The following is a 20064-nucleotide window of genomic DNA, read 5'->3' as shown; positions in this document are numbered from 1 at the left end:
GATAGACCCACCAGCAATGTCTTCACTACCCAATTGGAAAGTCAATTTGTTTTAAATCTTTCTTTCAAATCAGAGGCTAATATTTTCAAATGATCCACAACAACAAGTACAGCAGCATCAGTCAGCTCACATTTTTTAGCCAATGAAACCTGTCAAAATTTTTGTCAGAAAATTGACATAGAGTTTTTGACATAACTCTATAAATGTAATGAAATGAAATATCTTTGCCTTTACATCATAAGAATTTTATTTGTTCCTTAAAGTTGTTTATTCAACATATTCAGTTTTTCAAAGATATCTGCTAAATAACTCACAAATACTTTCCCATCAATGGTTAGCAGGTGCTTCATTTCAGGTTTATCACTTTAAAAGTTACTAAGAACATTAAATAGTTCCATGAATCTTTTCAAATAATTTCCCTTTGAGAGCCACCTTACCCTCAATGTGAAGTACAAGACTCGCATAGTCTGTATTTTTACCTTCACAAAATTGCTTGAACAGACATTCACATTTGGCAATAGGCTTGATAGCATTGATACATTTTATAACTGATTTTAGTACCTCATCAAGAACAGGAGAAATATTTTTGGACAGTAAGTTCTCTCTATGAATGCACACAGTGCACAAGAAGTATTTCTGGATTCTCACCATCAATTTTAAGCAGCCATTGATCTTGCCCATCATAATAGGAGCATCATCTGCAACACAAGATGTTAGGTTTTCCATTGATATATTATTGACATCTAAGTAACTTTTAGCTTATTATATATATCAGTAGTGGTTGAGATAGTTTTTAATAATTTACAGAACATGTCTTCAGTAAATTCACCTTTATCAATATATCTTGCATAGGTTAGCAATGTGGCCTCATTCTCTCTCAGAGTTGATTCATCCATTTGTACTGAGAATTTTCTTGATTTCAGTTTTTCGACAAGTAATGTTTCAATATCGTCACTCATTTCATCTATTCTTATGCTAATAAAATTGATACTGAGTGGAATGGTTTTCACATCTTTGTCATATTTTTCTAAAAACTGTATTAAGAAATGCTGATAATGATGTTTTAATTAAATTCTCTCCTATAGTATGATTTTTTTCCAGGTTTAGTAATGAGTAAAGAAATTTCATAACTAGCCTCAAAAATATGACTGACAGTAATGGTTTGTAATCTTTTATTTATTTATTTATTTATTTATGTTTATTTATGTTTATTTATGTTTATTTATTTATTTATTTATTCATTCATTCATTCATTCATTCATTAGATTTGTATGCCACCCTTCTCCATAGACTCGGGGCGGCTAACAACAATAATAAAACAACATATAACAAATCTAATATTCAAAAAATAACTAAAAACCCTTATTAAAAACCAAACATACACACAAATATACCATGTATAAATTGTATAGGCCTGGGGGGAAGAAATATCTCAATTCCCCCATGCCTGATGACAGAGGTGGGTTTTAAGAAGCTTATGAAAGGCAAGGAGGGTGGGGGCAATTCTGATCTCTGGGGGGAGCTGGTTCCAGAGGGTTGGGGCCACCACAGAGAAGGCTCTTCCTCTGGGTCCCGACAAACGACATTGTTTAACTGATGGGACCCGGAGAAGGCCAACTCTGTGGGACCTAACTGGTCGCTGGGATTCGTGTGGCAGAAGGCGGTCCCGGAGATATTCGATGCCATGAAGGTCTTTATAGGTCATAACCAACACTTTGAATTGTGACTGGAAACTAATCGGCAACCAATGCAGATTGCAGAGTGTTGGTGTAACAAGGGCATACCTAGGGAAGCCCATGATTGCTCTCGCAGCTGCATTCTGCACGATCTGAAGTTTCCTCTGAGAGGAAAAGTCTTGTAAACCATAGAAACATAGAAGATTGACGGCAGAAAAAGACCCCATGGTCCATCTAGTCTGCCCTGATACTATTTCCTGTATTTTATCTTAGGATGGATATATGTTTATCCCAGGCATGTTTAAATTCAGATACTGCTGGAAGTTTGTTCCAAGCATCTACTCCTCTTTCAGTAAAATAATATTTTCTCATGTTGCTTCTGATCTTTCCCCCAACTAACCTCAGATTGTGCCCCCTTGTTCTTGTGTTCACTTTCATATTAAAAACACTTCCCTCCTGAACCTTATTCAACCCTTTAACATATTTAAATGTTTCAATCATGTCCCCCCTTTCCCTTCTGTCCTCCAGACTATACAGATGGAGTTCATTAAGTCTTTCCTGATAAGATTTATGCTTAAGACTTTCCACCATTTTTGTAGCCCGTCTTTGGACTCATTCAATTTTGTCAATATCTTTTTGTAGGTGAGGTCTCCAGAACTGAACTGAACACAGTATTCCAAGTGTGAATACACTACTCCAAACCATGACCTGGGGAAACACAGACTAAAAATAACTGTACCTGGGCTTCCCCCAGCTGCCGTCTACTCTGTCTCTCTGCAATACCCAGCAGCAAAGGCTACAGGAAAGAAAGAGAAAGACTCTGCCAGTACCATGATCCTTAGTGGGAACACTTCTGATTGGCTGGCAGTTGCTCCCTTCTTCCCCCAGTTGGGATATCCTTTTTAGACCAGGGGGTAGGAAATGCACTTTAACAATGACAACAATAGATAAATGAAACACAGCTGCTTCTTCACAAATATATAGAAACAATTAGTGGCTTTTCAAAAATTCAGTTAACAGCTCATTTTCTAATTGCCCCTATTAAAAATCAAATTGCCCCCCTGGGGTGCGTGGGCCTCACCTTGGGAACCTCTGCTTTAAATGGACTTGATAAAACTGCTGAGCAACTGATGGTTTTTCTTCTCAACCTTTCCCCCATCCCTTTAACAGCAAAGTGATTGGTTCATTTTGTAAGTTAAGTCAAAGACACATATCTTCAATATTCTATGCATCTGAAGAACACAATCTGCTCAAAACCCACTGTGGCTTCCTATATGTAATAAAATTTGATCCATTCATAAAGAAGTACGTTGAAATATGTATATAAATCTTGCAATCTAACAGATTTTATCTTTCTCCAGGCATGCAGCGGCTTTGTAAAATCCAACTCAAATCATTAAGAGGAAAGCAGTGAAACACAGCAAAAAATAGGTAACATTTGCTTTCAAACTGCTTTTTTCCTCCTTATTTTGAAAAGAGGTATAATTTCCCTCTCCTGAACTAAGATACTTGAACTGATGACATCTCACAAACAACTGTAGTTGTTCAAACTCATATTAATCCTTAGGGTATTCAATACATTTAAATGAATCAAGGACATTGGTTATATGCCTTAGATTGCAGACTTTATTATACGCATGCTGAATATATCTAAGAGAGAAAAAATCCTCATTTATGTTGTCAGGGCATACAGCTTCAGGCACACACAAAAATATTTTCTCTGGGACAGTAGTCAATCTACATAAACTCTCTGAGGAATAGTCTGGTTTTGCAATTCATGTTCACTATATCTAAGTTGTCTCTGTGACTCTAAAAGGGAACATTGATCAAAGCACACACTTTGCAGTGGGAGCACAGGTTGCTATATACAAATACAGAAGCTAGTGCACTGTCAAAAACTGATTCAGATATGGTGCAATTCTCCTAGCAGCAACATTCAGAAAACTAAGCATGCCATCCCAATTAATTACTCCTTGTAAATATAATATATGTGCATGTTCATAATTGTAACTTATTAATTATCATGACTAAGTAGTTAATTGTGCACTCACTCAAAACCAATGATTTTACTTGAATGCAGTAACCAAAGTTTGACTCAGTAGCAAAGAGTAACACATTTATAGATAATGAGAACAACTATTTATGGGGGGAAAAACTTTTTAAAGGTTGGATAAAAGGTACAACTAGAACAGTCACTTGTTGTGAAAATTCTCAAAGTAACTGAAAGCTCTAATTCAACTCCAATTCCTTCTCCAGCAACATGGGGAAAATAAGTGTTAAACAATTCAAGAAAGCTGCTGCAGTAATTTCTGAAATGATGAATAAGCAGTTTGAAAACAAGAATAAATAAGAAAGGTTACAAAGCATGCAGTAAAATTATAATGAAGCTGAAGACAGACTATACAAATACAAAACATTTTTAAGACGGGACAAAATAAGTGCACCAGTCCAATTGTTCCGATCTTATTTATATAAACAATGTTATATCTATTTATATTAAAAATACGTACTTGACAAATAAAATAAATAAATGAAATAAAAAATCCACAAAATTTGAAGATTCCATTGGTTTTAATTTATCATAATCCCCTTCTTATTAGGGTGAGCCACCTAAACTTTGAATAACTGAAGAGTAATTGAATTGAGCAAAGGTCTTTGGTTCAGACTTCATTCAGGAGAGTTAAATTTCCTCAAAATCTGAGGTTTGTACTTTCTGTTCTAAAATCAAGCAAAGAAACAAGGTTGAAACCTTACAGTGACTACTGTCTTAAAACAGAATTCACTTGGCATCCATTTATGGCCATCTGCGAAAGAATGAAAGCCGTAGAGATATAAACAAGCACTTGCTCCTTGGCCCCATTCCAATTCAATGAGATGGGCATTACTATCACATTGCCAAGATGATTAGTCTGGCATCTTCATAGATGAGCATATTTGACAAAGTACGTATCTATACAAGTTATATTTGCAACAAAAAGATGCTGGAAATTTGTAAAATGATATAAAGTCACATATTTTAAATGCTAAATATTTGATATTTTCAGAATAATTTGCATGTACACTTTGAAATATAATAATTTTAGGCTTAATCTAAATAAATCTTCCAAAGAGCCTGATCTATTAAGAAAGGTTCAAAGCACCACACAACTACATATGTAAGTATGACCTTACTGTTGACCTTACAAAGCACTTACTATCTTGTTCCTCTCTAATGTCTCCTCTACTGCAAACAATTTATTCTACCTCACATTCATCAAGTGGCCATAAATCAACAGTAGACCCTTTTTTTACCGAGTTGCTGATTTTTAACTTGCACAGACATCACTGGTGTTTGGATGCGAAATCTAATATTGGCACACATATTGATTTTAATTAGTCTAATTAGTTCATTACACCAAAAATCAAATAGACCATTCATTACCTTCCAAACTAATGGCATATGATCAAGGGTTTCATATGATAATGAGTTGGATCAATTATCATTCATAAAAGAACTCATTAACAAGTGTAAACACTGCCAAGCCTAATGCCAGTGCAAATTATGAAGCCATGGCTTGGCCATTTGCATAAGCATACTAATTTTACATCCTGATCATTTTATTCCGAGATCTACCCTCTCTTTAATACTCATTAAAATTATCCAATTTAAAAAGAAAGCTGTTAAACCCTGGATTTAAACCCTGTGGCACTGCCTGTAATCCAGAGGTTTAAATACACATATTAAAAGCAGAGATTGGTGGGGAGGGGAACACACAACAACAAAAGGCAGCCCAATCTTCAGGTTCTTTAAAGCAATGAGCAGGGGGGGGAAACAGAAGACCAAGGAAAATGAGAAGGCTTTTTAGTTAAGAGAGTTTTGACCCCTTGAAATTCCTTGGGCACCACTTGTTATGCTTAGCCATATGTAAATCAGGGTATCTCTTGCAGCCCTTCTGACACTTTTGGAAATGGCTCTAATTCATTTAGTCAGAAGTGCTGCTCAATAGCTCAATAGCCACAACACTGCAGTCAAAAATCTCTATTGGATTGAAATGGTATGTCTTGGAATATAAATCCATTAAATGAAAATATACAGTGAAACATCTGTGAAATAGCAATTTCATTTTGGCCACTTAGCAGCATTTTTCATTAAACAGAACACTGTTGAATTTGACTTCAATACGGGCCAAAAACACCTTTTTTCCTCCTTCCAATTGTTTCACACAATGCTGCCCAATTCTCTCTCTCTCTCTCTTTCTTTCTTTCTTTCTCTCTCTCTCTCTCTTTCCTTCCTTCCGTCCTTCCTTCTTTCTTTCTTTCTTTCCTTCTACCTTCTTTCTGTCTTTTTTTCTTTCTTCTTCCTTCTTCTCCTTCTTCTTCTTTTCCTCCTCTTCCTTCTGATTTCTCCTTCCAACATTGTTTGTATTCTTTTCCCTTGTTTGTGTTTGTTTAAAAACCTTTCTGGCAAGTTAATTAAGCTTGCCTTTCTTCTCTTAAGGTGCTTCCTCCTTCCTGACCTTTTGCATTTCTAGTTTCCAGGTCCAGCCTCATGTCTTTGTTAGATCCCTGCTTCAGATTCTAGTGTGACCTCAGGAGCAGAACCTGTGATGGAAGTGATCACAAAAGTAAAGTGGCTTTCCAAAGAATAGAAATGCTGACCAGGGTAAGTTGTTGAGATAGGGCCAAGGCCATCACCAGGGAGTATTTCTGAGCACCAGGGTAGGCAAATTTAGTTCTTGTATGACATGTGGACTTCAACTCCCAGAATTCCTGAGCTAGCATAGGAATTCTGGGAGTTGAAATCCACAAGTCATAGAAGAGCCAACTTTGCCTACCCCTGATTCAGACTATATGTTTACATAGTCTTCAGAGCTTGGCCTTGTTCGACAGTATCTACAATGCCTACAAAGTACATGTGACCTATGCTATACATTTGAGATTCAGAGCATGCATGCATATATGCTTCTATATGTACATGCATACACAGAAATGTACACACTCTTGGGTCTCCTCCAGTGAAGGGCTGCAAATTTTTTTACTACCACACTGCGGGCGTGGCTTGTTTTGTGGCTGTGGCTTGGCAGCAATGTGACCAGGTGGGAGTGGCTTGATGATCATGTGACTGGGGGAGTGGCTTAAAGGTCATGTGACTGGCTTAAAGATGGCCAACTTGACATCATTTATGTCAAGGGTTTGGGTTAGGGTTAGGGTGCCTGGCCTCTCCTTGCCTTAAAGAGATACAATTTCCCTATCTACTATTACTGAACATCCAAAATATACTAATTAATTCTATGTATATATGCCATATGTGTGCATACATATTACACACAGGCACACAGAAATATGCATTATCTACTATATAAACTGTATGTGTATACACACACACATACACATATGTATGTATATGTACACACACACACACATATGCACGCACAGCTCTTCTAAAATTATACACGTTTGACCTCATTTGCTGCAATAGGAAAACATACCCAGAGCCCAGAAGGGGGGAAAAAAGAAAAAATTCAAAACTTTTCAACCAGTTCTACATACCTGACCAACATTTTTCTAACGGTTCTGCGTACCTGAACGTACCCGTAGAAGCCCATCACTGGTCTCCTCTAATTCCTAAGATGAGAGAGTGACTTCAACAGATCCAAGGAACATCAGAGCTCTCCATCCAAGAGTGCAGTCCTAGGGACAGCTAAGTTAAAGTGGAGAACCCTCAAACTCCCAGATCTCTAATAGACAACATGAGAGAGAGGAAAACATATGCCATCCATAAGGACAAGGGTTGTGGTTAGGGTTAGGGTTAGGGTTATGGTGTGTGTGTGTGTTTGTTTGTCTGTCTGTTTGAGAGAGAGAGAGCACTAAATAAATGGTCTTCTAAAGTCATTTGTTTATACATATTCTCAAACCTCTGAAAAGAATTTTTAAATTACAAAAGCCTTAAAATAAAAACCACTGCTAGTCCCATCGTGCCAGTTCTTCTGCTGCCAAAAAAGCAGAAGAATTACCCACAAGCACGAAAATGTACGCAGGTCCAAGGTTTGGAAAGTAAGAAAAAGATCAAAGGGAAAAAAATTAAGGAAAAAATATCTCCAAAATTCCTCTTCCCAAATGTGGTTGTTCCATTACGGTAATTACTGTTAGAACAACCAGAATAACTAATACACCAACATCTGGCCAAGTGAAAGTAAGCTGAATTGCTCAAGATTCATCAAAATGAATGATTCAGTTCTACAGAGGCATTATCGAGTCTGTCATCTGCAGACTCAATAACTGTCTCTAACTGTCTGGTTTGGTTCTTCAACCCAACAAGACCGACACAGACTTCAGAGGATAATCAGAACTGCAGAAAAAACAATTGCTATCCACCTGCTTTTCATTGAGGACCTGTATACTGCACGAGTCAAAGAAGGCCGTGAAAATATTTACAGACACCTCACATCCTGGCCCCAACTGCTTCAACTCTTATCCTCAAAATAACGCTATAGAGCACTGCACACCAGAACAACTAGACACAAGAAGAGTTTTTCCCCGAATGCCATCACTATGCTAAACAAATAATTTCCTCAACACTGTCAGACTTTTTACTAAGTCTGCACTACTATTAATCTTCTCATCATTCCCATCACCCATCTCCTCCCACAAATGACTGTATGACTGTAACTTTGTTGTTTGTATCCTTATAATTTATATGGACTGATTCCGAATATGATTTGATTGGTTATTTGTACCTGGATTATCATTAAGAGTTATTTGTGCCCGGACTATCATTATGTTTGTTGAGGAACTTATCTTTTCTTTTATGTACACTGAGAGCATTGCACCAAGACAAATTCCTTGTGTGTCCAATAACACTTGGCCAATAAAATTCTATTCTATTCTATTCTATTCTATTCTACTCTACTCCACTCCACTTCACTCCACTCCATTCTATATATTATATGGATTTAAAATAGGATTTTTTTGCAGCAAAATTACACTATTCCTGTTCTTCCTCACTTTTTTCTGTTTCATTTTTATACCTTACCTACTTGTGCCTAGATCAGTGGTTCCCTTCTTTTTTTTGCCTAAATATCTCTAAAATCCCTATGCTTACCCCTGTGACATATAATTCAAAAAGTGAACTCTTACTCACGTGGAGGAAGCCTAACAGGCCATTAATTTGGTTTAAAACAGGTTCCATTAAGAATCAAGTTGCCCCCCATTGGGCACCACTGTCCTAAACTGACAATAAGCTTCCTATAGCAAATTTACATGATTGTCTGGCAATTGCCTGGTTTCTTAGTCAAAGAACCACATATTTATAGAATACGAATGCAATTGCTAAGTATACAAGAAAAACATATTTAATAAATAATAAATAAACAGGAACGTTTGCAAAATATTTATTTGTTTAACTTATTCTTTTAGATAATTTATATGGCTGCCCACCTCACAGAAGTGACTCTGGGCCACATACAAAAAAAATAATATGACACAGCTTTTACTTTGTATTTGATTTGAAATTTAAAACATGAAGTAGATGGTTGAACTCTCCCTCTCTCTCACACACACACACACACACACACACACACACACACGCGCACACACTCTCTCTCTCACACACACACACACATACACATACACACACACACACACACACACATACATACATAACAGACATAGTAGACTATACAGCAGGGATGGGCAATTAATTTCGCCATACGGCCGCATGAGAAATTGGGATGGTTTTAGAGGGCCGGACATATAATTAACTCAGTTCTATCCAATACTGTATATTATTGGGTAGAACTGAGTTAATTATATTATAATTATAAATTATAAATTATAATTATATTATATATTATATATTATATATTATATATTATACATTATACATTATACATTATACATTATACATTATACATTATACATTATACATTATACATTATACATTATACATTATACATTATACATTATACATTATACATTATACATTATACATTATATATTATATATTATATATTATATATTATATATTATATTTATTTATGTATTTATTTATTCGATTTTTATGCCGCCCTTCTCCTTAGACTCAGGGCGGCTTACAACATGTTAGCAATAGCACTTTTTAACGGAGCCAGCATATTGCCCCCACAATCCGGGTCCTCATTTTACCCACCTCGGAAGGATGGAAGGCTGAATTATTATATATTCAAGATATATTATATCTTAAACACCCGGTGCTTATCTGGAAAAGTTGGACCGACCTCCGCGGTCCGGTCACAGACAGCGGGTGGGCCGCATCCGGCCCTCCGGCTGCATCTTGCCCAGGTCTGCTATACATGCAACTCTTTTCAGGATGCAACTAAGGAAATGCAGCATCAAGATTTGTCCCTTGTAACCCAATTGCTTAATTTTCTTTTTACAAGCATTTAATTCATACATTGATATGTATTATAAAATAAGCTCCTGGCCAACATAATTATTAATTCCTTCTGATGGAAAAATAATAATTGCCATCTATTAAACTGAAACAATAGCAAAACGAGTCAAGATTTTGTTCATTGTTTGAATGGGGGGGGGGAGATTTTCTTCAAAAAAGTTGGTAAAATAGTGCAAGAACAGTCAGATCACTTGCTGTTTCAGCAAATCGCTAAGAAGCTTCAATTTCTTGTGAGATTTTCTTTCATAGACCATGAGAGAAATAAAGTAAGAACCTAGTTTTTAAAGAAATCCCTCTTAGTTAGCTCAATAATCGCTTTCAACAAAGTAGGCCAAGTCTCTTACTCATAATGGATGGCCAAAGGCATTGTTTTCTGATTTCACTGACCTCTTAACACTTTACAGAGAGGACATATAAATCTAATGATTAAGTCACTGATTCCTGGACCATGCATTAAAATAATTCTTACAGAAAATAAAGGATGGAAAATTTTTGTTTCTGTGTGAAGTTTTCCATATATCTTTGTTATGACCTTAAAAGGATACGTTAAAAAAAAAGGGAGTCCAGCAATACTATGCATCCTTTCTGTCCATTATTTTTCAAAGTGCATTATCTTTGGCAGATTGGGCATTTATACTGAAATATGCAAGTCTTGTTCTTAGTGCTGATTCTTAGTGGCATGTACAAAGAAACAAAGAAACAAAAAAACAGGCGCCTCCATTGAATATTCCTTCTCCTATGCTGTGACCTTGCTGCTTACAAAACCATGGTGGGGTTTGTCTAACATTTTCTATTATCTTCCACCTCCATTCTGTCTTCATTTGTACGGTGAGTGCTTTAGCACTGAGATTATTTGCTATGGATATCTACGTTCATCTTTTCCTTATTAAATTCTGCTCTTCTGCTTTTCACTGCCTTAATGAGAAAACGGGAATGAGCCAATCGGAAGCTATCTTCACCCTACTTCTCCCAAATCCTAACTAAAACATAGGATTATACCCCAACTTCAGTAATGAACTTTTTTTTTTAATTATATAGAATCCCTATTCTTATAGTAACAAAATAGTGGAAAGGATAAGTTAATCATTAATCTAATCTGTTAATGAAATGAGTCCAAATCCCAAATCACAAAATCCAAAAAAATGTAGGGAATGGAAGCATACATACCTTATTTTCCCTGAATTATCCAAAAATAATTATTCCATTTATAAATGCACTTCTAGGCCAAACAGACTACCTACTGTTGTAGACGTTTTGGGCTAATTCCCATAATTCATATATGCTACATGCATGAAACTTAAACACTGAGAATGTACCAGGTTCCCCTATCTCTTTTCCAGAGTGTATTCTTGCAAATTAAATTTTGGAGCAAAAAAATGCATAAAATTAACATAAATTAACATAGCTATATATGTAAGTCCTCCATAAGGAAACCTAAATCTTGGCACTACATTCCCTTTTAGCTTTCTGAGGAGTCACAGATTGTGCCAATGCTCAGAAGCTCAGCAATTTCACAATTTCTCCATTGCAAATATTTCAGCACTTCATTAGGAGTTATGAGTAACTAGAGAATGTCTCATAGCAGCAGGGAGATAATGAGGAACTAACAAGCATTAATGTGGCACTTTGCCCAGAGCAGAACAACTTCCCTTTTACTAGTCATCAAATGAGACTATGCTTGCAGCATCGTATGTGATTGAGGCTATCCTCCGTTGTAAATTTAAATTGCTAATCGTGCCTATCATCATTATTGCAATACTGTAGGTTATGCCATTCAGGCTCTAAAGGATCTAATTTTCTTTCTCTATCAATAATGCCATTTTACATAATTTGTTTCATTTTTAGGACAGTAAATTTGTTTTCACCAAAACTGCCATTACAGGAAAGATTTTTCACACCAGAACAGATCTAAAGGAATGGCTCTCAATCCAAAGGTTGAGTAAACCTTTACAAAATTGCCTCTCCTGTAGCAGAATACAACATGAAAGTGTTTCATAAAGTAACACTATCTACCATTCCTTGCGCCTAGGGTTTGAGATGGTATAAAAATGCTTATCAAGGCAACTTCAATCATCTTTTCCAGCTTGATGAGACTTGTGTAGGCTTGTTCAACCTGTTTCACACAAGGAAAACAGATGTCTAAAATCTCAGAGCCACAAGAGTCCTTGATATATGTGGCTGCCTTTCACTGTCCTGGTCTATTTTATTCACATGCAAGTCAAAACAGATGTATTTCTACTATCAAATGTTAAAAATACAAAGCTTAAAAGAGCTCAGAACACATTAACTCAATATAAATGTCACTTTTTCTCAAAAAAATGATATGAATATAAAGATAAATCCAAAACATAAAAAGCAAAATGGAAACATTTTCCAATACACATCTTTTTTCAGCTGATAAGATAGTATTGATTGCAAGTACTCAAAATTACACAAACCTTTTTAAATATGAAAAGTATAATCGCATTGTAACGTTAGACATTTTTATTTTTATGAATAACAACAGAATTACTTTAAACTTCTGGGTGCTATCAAAAAACTACCGTGTATTTAATTATAAGTTGTTGTCTATAACAAATTCCCATATAGATTTCAATATAAATTTCCTAAATAAATAACTTCAAAACTTCCTCTTCTATATATTTTTCATTTCTAACTTTTGTAGAAAATTTTGAAACTAACAATTTCTATTTCATTTTTATTAATCTCAATACTAACACTACTCATTTTAAAAAAATCTAGAAAGCTGGAAAGAGCACTTTAATTAATTGGTTTATATAGTGTGAGAAATATGAATGTTGTTTGTTTTGCATTACTAAAAATATCCCAAGACTATCTATTTCTTTTTAGCTTTTTCTTCTTCAGCATTTATTGATGCATTCCTTTAGCATACTCTGTTAATGAGATTCTTAAAGTAAACCTCTCATTAAAGATTTTCTTATGTCACTGTTGTAAACATTTTGCCCTCATCTCCTCCTGCAGAAAGACATGCCACTATCTTCTCCTTAACGAATGCAATTTCACATGTACAGTTTTTATATTTCATATGTATACGTTTTTTTTTACATAAAACAAGTTTTTAAAGCAGAAATTTCAGAATTAATTGCAGAAGAAAAGCAGCAGACTAAATATGACTCTACATAATAAGTATCAGCAAGTTCTGGCATATGTGCCAGATTCCTGGATCCCTAAAAGCATACTATTATTATGCCTACTATAATTTTTGCCTTGGGTTTACCCTTTGGTTCTAGTTTAACAATCCCAATAGCTGTGTTTAACAAGTGTTTTAATTTTCCCCAATGTCCTAGCGTATCATTGCTCTGAAACTTTAGAGAAGTGATCCAGCTAATTAAATTGTTTAGCTCTAGAGCCCTGGTGGCACAGTGGCTAGAATGTTCCACTGTGGGCGAACTCTGCCAACAGTTTAGAGTTCAGTACTGATGGGACTCAAGATTGATTCAGCCTTCCATCTTTCCAAGGTCAGTAAAGAAGGACCCAGATTGTTAGGGCAACATGCTGACATTGTAAGCTGCCCAGAGTGTGCTGTAAAGGTATCTAAATATAAGTGCAATTTCTACTGCTGTTGCTATTGTGGAAAGGTAGCTTGGCACTTTTCAGAGTGCCTCCGTCCATCTTGCTGCTAGGGAAGTGTCTATCAAGATTAGAAAATTGAAGATAAAGGTCATTTGCAAGGAATCCCAAAATATGCAATAGAATAGTGTTTGTTCTACTCCTATTTCTTTATACCAAGCAGGACATAGAGGCAGTACTTAATTTATGACTGTTAACCATTTGAAATTATGACAAAAAGGTTACTTACAATAACAGTTTACGGAAAGGGACGGCATACAAATCTAATAAATAAATAAATAAATATGTCCACAAAATTATGACTACCATACTATCTTTGCAGTCATGTGATTGCATTTCAAGACCCTTGGGAACCAGCTTGCATTTATGACAGATTTTATTGTCCAACAGTCAGTCACATGATTTCATTTGTGATGCTTTTTGCTATTTTCTGCCCGGGGGGGGGGGGGTGTCCCATTCAGTAAGCTGGAGTCAGATTTACAGCCACCTGGTTCACTTAGAGACTGTCATAAAAATAATTGTAAAATCAAGTCCGATCATTTGGTGACTCCTCTTATAATGCAACGACACAACCAAAATTCTAGGTTCAATTACGGTTGTAAGTCAAATAATGCTGTAGTTCCATTTTGTAATTCTGTTTTATCATGATTCTAGTTTGACATAAAATCTGCAGTACCACCTGAACTTACTCGGGTACTCTTATTTCATAGCAGATTTAGAAAAATAAAGTAACTGTTCAATTGTTCTCTCAAGAATGATTTAAATTTAAACGTTGTAACCAGACTTTAGTAACAGACTATTATCTGCAGAACGTAGCTTCTTTTTGACTTGATCAAACTATGGTTTATTGTGATGTGTAAACGTATTAGAATGAATAGCAATAGCACTTAGACTTATATACTGCTTTGTGATGCTTTACAGCCCGCTAAGCAGTTTAAAGTCAGCATATTGCCCCCAACAATTTGGGGGTTTTTTTTACCTACCTTAGAAGGATGGAAAGCCAAGTCAACCTTGAACCTGGTGAGATTTGAACTGTCAAATGGCAGGCAGCCGGTAGTCAGCAGAAGTAGCCTGCAGTACTGAATTCTAACTACTGCGCCACCACAATATGTATGCAGTTTTAATATTTCATCTTTTTGTACACAGTATTGGTTTTTGACTAATGTAGTTATATCAGTGGAAAAAGCAGAATGCAGAAAATAGGCTGCCTTATTTTGGAAAGAAGTTTGCTATAGTTTTCAAATTTTAGTGCATAGTATAAGGAATTGCAAACTATCTTTTAATAGAAATCCTTCAACCAATTTAGTCGCTAGTCATATACCTGGAGAGTATGGTATCTCCTTCGGAGCTGCAAACATATGTGTATTTATCTGACCATAAAGATTTCCCATGTGAACCCCTTGGCTTTTACTTGTTAAGAATTGTTCAGAAGTGTCTGAAATGAGCTTGCTTTAGAAAAGGTATCCCTTTTGCTTTTTGATAAAACTTTAATACCTCCTTGACCTAGAGATTTGTAAACAGACTTATACATTGACACTATCTATTTTGAGTGTTACATTGTCCACAAAAGCTGAATTAGCCCTGCTTTCTCTGCTTAGTGAAACGTATGAAACAGTAAGAAAGTACACCTTAAGCACAACACTGGGTCTTAAGTTAGCTTAGAAAGTGGTTTATTATGAACACACAAAGTAATGTGAGGAATATATTTTCCAGTATAGTCTTGTTGAAATAAAAAATATATTAAACAAAAGTCTAGCTTCTCTTACAGGAAAATGCCCATCGCATAGTTTTACAAAGCTTTCATAATATGAAAAAAGTCATACTCTATTAAAATGCAAAATAGAAGTAGCATTTATGAAACATCATTTGAACTATTAATGAATATATTGTAAATTTCCCAGGATTTGACTGAATTTACTTTTGTTCTTATTACCATTTATGAACAGAAAAACAAGAGACCAAAGATTATATATTGCTTTTTAAAAGCATGTATCATTTTGTGCATCAAGAATGACTTGAAATCAGCACTGAGCAAAGTAACAATGATAACTTAGACAAGATGAATAAGAAAAAAAACAGGGTGTGTGTCACTTACTTTATTTATTAAACATGCTTCTATCCTGATGCAACCAAAAGATTGTAGGGGACTTACATAGAATATAATGTATCTTACTTATAATATACTGTAATTTATTGGACTACATAGTTAGTTCTGGATAATATGCACTATGTTATTAATATTACATATATTCAACTACATTCATGTCGGAAGCACCTACCAAGGAGGTAAGAGAAAGGATTACCTTGAAATGATTACCCAGTGACATCATCATTGTGCAGGATATACCCAAGGGCGTATTTTCCCATTGAAGTGGTTCCTATTTATCTACTTGCTTTGGAACTGCTAGATTTGCAGGAACTGGTAAAAATTGACAGCTCATTCCATCACATGGCTTGTACTCCCGTGTTTTGAACTATCAAGCTGTTGATCTCTTAATGGCCTTCTGACTCAGCAGCCCAACTATATGAGCACAGTGGACACCGGTATATTCAAAGAACAATTCTGAAATAACAATAGTTGTAATTAATGTTGACTTTACTCTATTTTAAAATACAGTGATACTTCGTCTTACAAACGCCTCGTCATACAAACTTTTCGAGATACAAACCCGGGGTTTAAGATTTTTTTGCCTCCTCTTACAAACTATTTTCATCTTACAAACCCACCGCCGCAGCTGGGATGTCCTGCCTCTGGACTCCCGTTGCCAACGAAGCACCTGTTTTTGCGCTGCTGGGATTCTCCTGAGGCTCTCCTCCATGGGAAACCCCACCTTGGGACTTCCGTGTTCCGTGTTTTTGTGATGCTGCAACAGAAGTCCGGAGGTGGGGGGTTTCCCAGTGAGGGGAGCCTCAGGAATCCCAGCATCGCAAAAACACAGGTCCAGAGGTGGGGTTTCGAGGACTTCAGTGTTTTTGCGATGCTGGGATTCCCCTGCAGCATTGCAAAAACACAGAAGTCCAGAGGCGGGGTTTCCCATGGAGGGGAGCCTCAGGGGAATCCCAGCAGCACAAAAATGGGCACTTTGGCTGGCAAAAGGGGTGAATTTTGGGCTTGCACGCATTAATTGCTTTTCCATTGATTGCTATGGGAAACATTGTTTCGTCTTACAAAGTTTTCACCTTCAGAACCTCGTCCCAGAACCAATTAAGTTTGTAAGACAAGGTATTACTGTATTATATATTGTTTTATTACAGAAAATAAATATAAACAGTAAAACAAAATTAAACAAAATAAAAGCATACACTCCCTAACAACAATTTTTTTTTAAAAAAAAAAGTGTACAAAAAAGAGGAAAAGTGATAAATTAAATGTAATATTTAACATGTAGGATCCACCCTGCCTGGATACTAAAAGAAAAGGAAAAGCTTAAATTATCTTCCCCTTTTACAAATAAATATAATTATAATATAATATTAATATAATATAGTCTTCAATTTTCTCTGTTACTCTTTACTCTTTTTTAAAGGAATGCTCTTCACCAAATATTTTGAAATGCAAGACTGTCTTCTAAATCTCATCTGTATCTCCAAGATCTCATCTGACAAAGAGCTCATCAAGGATTGATTTGCTATGCATGGCCAGAGTGTGAAAATAGCTCTTGATATATCAAAATGCTGTCTAATGAATTTCACTCTAATGGCTATCACAGCTCTCAATCTTGGGATAACAAAGGACAATTCCATAAGGGAATCTCTAATTTCCCACAGGATCCTGGACAATGTTAGATTGGAAACTTTATGGAAAATGGCAACTAGGAATCCATCAAGATTCTTGATCGTTCTGAATTCCAATTGATTCCCAGACCCAATATTACAGGTAGGTGTCATTTACTGCTTGCAATTGGAACCAGAAACTCTATAACATGGGTGTCAAACTTGACCACAATAGTCATAAATGTGGGGTTGGGTTGTAAAGTTACTTTTCAGGACCAACATGACTTTGATAACAGTAGCTACAGTAAATAGCAGTTGTTAAATAAGGTCCACCTGTGTTCATACTATGCTGACTAGTTATTATGGGTTAGTCTTCGTAGAGAAGTGGCATACAAATCTAAATAATAATAATAATAATAATAATAATAATAATAATAATAATGCCACACTTTTCTAGGCACTGCAGTTCCAAAACACCTCTACAAACTGCACACTGCAAACAAGACGGGGAAATGTTTTAGTAGGGCCAAATCAACTGCCTCCAGAATTAATTATGGACTAGTACTTAACACTTCTATGAAAAATGAATATTAAAAGAACCACCATTAAGGAAAATATAAATATAATTATATCACTGAATACATGATCAGCATCTTTAGTCCAAGAATAAACATGAGGCAGCTCAAAACTGAAGAACAATCAATTCGAGTGACTGGACATCGGAATCAAATGCAAATAGCCAATTTACCAAGTTGTAGGGTTTTTTTCTACATATGGTGCTTGGTCATCTATACTAATAGAGCTGCGACGTGATCTTTCCCCTGCCACACATTTTAATGTGTAACAATAACTGGGGGCCTAATCAATAAACTAGTCATCTATAATAGTAATTTATGGCGGGTGATTCAGAACAAGCAACTTGCACGGTTTCATAACCAATCTTTTAAAGGAAGGAGCTTGGCTTCTGTGCATAGTTTTCAGATGTTAATTTCACACTTCCATTCTGAGTCTTGTTCGTGTATTTTGAAAGCTTTAAATATTTACAGTTATTGTGAGTTGTTTTAATATATATGTTTAATATTCTCTTTAGCTTTTGTATCCTTGAGGATTTGTTTCTTGGTTTAGTGAGAAACCATAGTCACATTTCTAAAGTTATTGTTCCAATATTCATTGTACATACGCCTTAAAATCAATAGAAAACTTTGCAGCTTAAAAGCAACCAAATATTGAAAATAAAACAGAAATTAGAACAAATTAACTATCCATGTCCCTAAACAAAGAACAAGGTAACAATGAGAAATGCTGCAGTGAAACATAAAGGGACAAAAAGAAATCATCCATTCTACAATAAAAGAATTAGCTGGTAAAACTAATGATAAAACAACAATAATGGCTTTAAACAACAGTTTAAAGCCATTAATAATTATCTGCAGTAATGTTGTTGTATTCCTTCGCCACCTTGAGTAAGATGAAAAGCTCCATCTCATTCCCACCATTAAACTCCATTAAACTTCTCACACTGATGAAGTATGTTTTTTGTCTTCAGATTCCATAGCATGGAGAAGAGTTGCAATTCTCACAGAAATCAAATATACACAATATGAAGGTGGTCTTGTGTTTTCATACCAATTCCAGTCTACAGATAGAAGAGCAAGAAAAAGATTCATGTAACAAAGTCTAATGAAGTTCCAAAATTGTTAACTCTATATATTTAAAAATAATATTAATACTTTCTAAAATTTCCAAGAGTATAAGCTTTTTGCCACCAGTATTCTGTGATTTTAAAAAATCGGGAAATAATAATCAAAGGAATGCATTATTGAAGGCAGGCTGAAAGCAACATCCAAATAAACAATTAGAAGATGCCACAGAATTCTATCATTAGAGACAAAGATGCTGGGAGTATGACACAAGCCATAAGGAAAATTGTTTAAATATCTTATTAAGGACTGGCTTGGAATATCCGTTCCCATAGTATAAATCAGGGGTATCAAACTCGCATATGACATATTGTGACTTTTTTCTCTTTGCTAAAGTGGGTTGGGCATGGCCTGCACATGACACATCCAGCCCACGGGCCATGAGTTTGACACCTGTGGTATAAATTGTATATATCATCTATGTAATTATTTGCTACACTTATAAAAAATCCAGAATTTTCTGGAAAGAAGGGGAATTTATAAGCTTGACTGATGGAATTTGTTTTTTTAAATAAATCCTTTCCTCCTAGTATCAAAAAGAAGCTGTAAGGATCTGGATGGAGGCCAACAGGCTCAAGCTCAACCCAGACAAGACCAAGTTGCTGTGGGCATGTCCTCCCAAGGACTCTTCGATCTGCCTGTCCATTGCTCTGGGGAGTGAGGGACACTGACTCACTCAGATAGGGTCCGCAACTTGGTTGTCCTCCTGGATCCACAACTGAGCATTGACCACCATCTCTCAGCTGTGGCCAGGGGGACCTTTGCCCAGGTTTGCCTGGTTTACCAGTTGTGGCCCTATCTGGACCAGGAGGCTCTATGCAGTCACTCCGGCTCCCATCACCTCCTGTCTTGATTATTGCAACACATTCTTCATTGGGTTACCCTTGAAGAGTGTTCGGAGACTGCAAATAGTTCAGAATGCAGCCACAAGAGCTGTCATGGGTATACCTCAGTTTACCCATATACCACCTAT

At 35.9% G+C, this 20064-nt stretch overlaps 1 long non-coding RNA gene across 1 annotated transcript in view; it reads right to left on the bottom strand.

The window, feature by feature from the left end:
• Positions 1 to 262: 262 nt before the first annotated feature.
• The window catches only part of LOC139165954 (uncharacterized), a 34272-nt gene continuing 14470 nt past the window's right edge, over positions 263 to 20064 (bottom strand). The window contains exons 4-6 of the long non-coding RNA XR_011558852.1: positions 18850 to 19027; positions 15981 to 16240; positions 263 to 698 (exon numbers count right to left, since the gene is read on the bottom strand). This is a non-coding gene — a long non-coding RNA (uncharacterized lncRNA). The remainder of the gene's footprint in view (positions 699 to 15980; positions 16241 to 18849; positions 19028 to 20064) is intronic.

The sequence above is a fragment of the Erythrolamprus reginae genome, chromosome 3 (assembly GCF_031021105.1).
Source record: "Erythrolamprus reginae isolate rEryReg1 chromosome 3, rEryReg1.hap1, whole genome shotgun sequence".
NCBI lineage: Eukaryota > Metazoa > Chordata > Lepidosauria > Squamata > Dipsadidae > Erythrolamprus > Erythrolamprus reginae.
The sequence above is the reverse complement of the archived record's forward strand: the minus strand, read 5'-3'. Positions and strand labels throughout refer to the sequence as shown.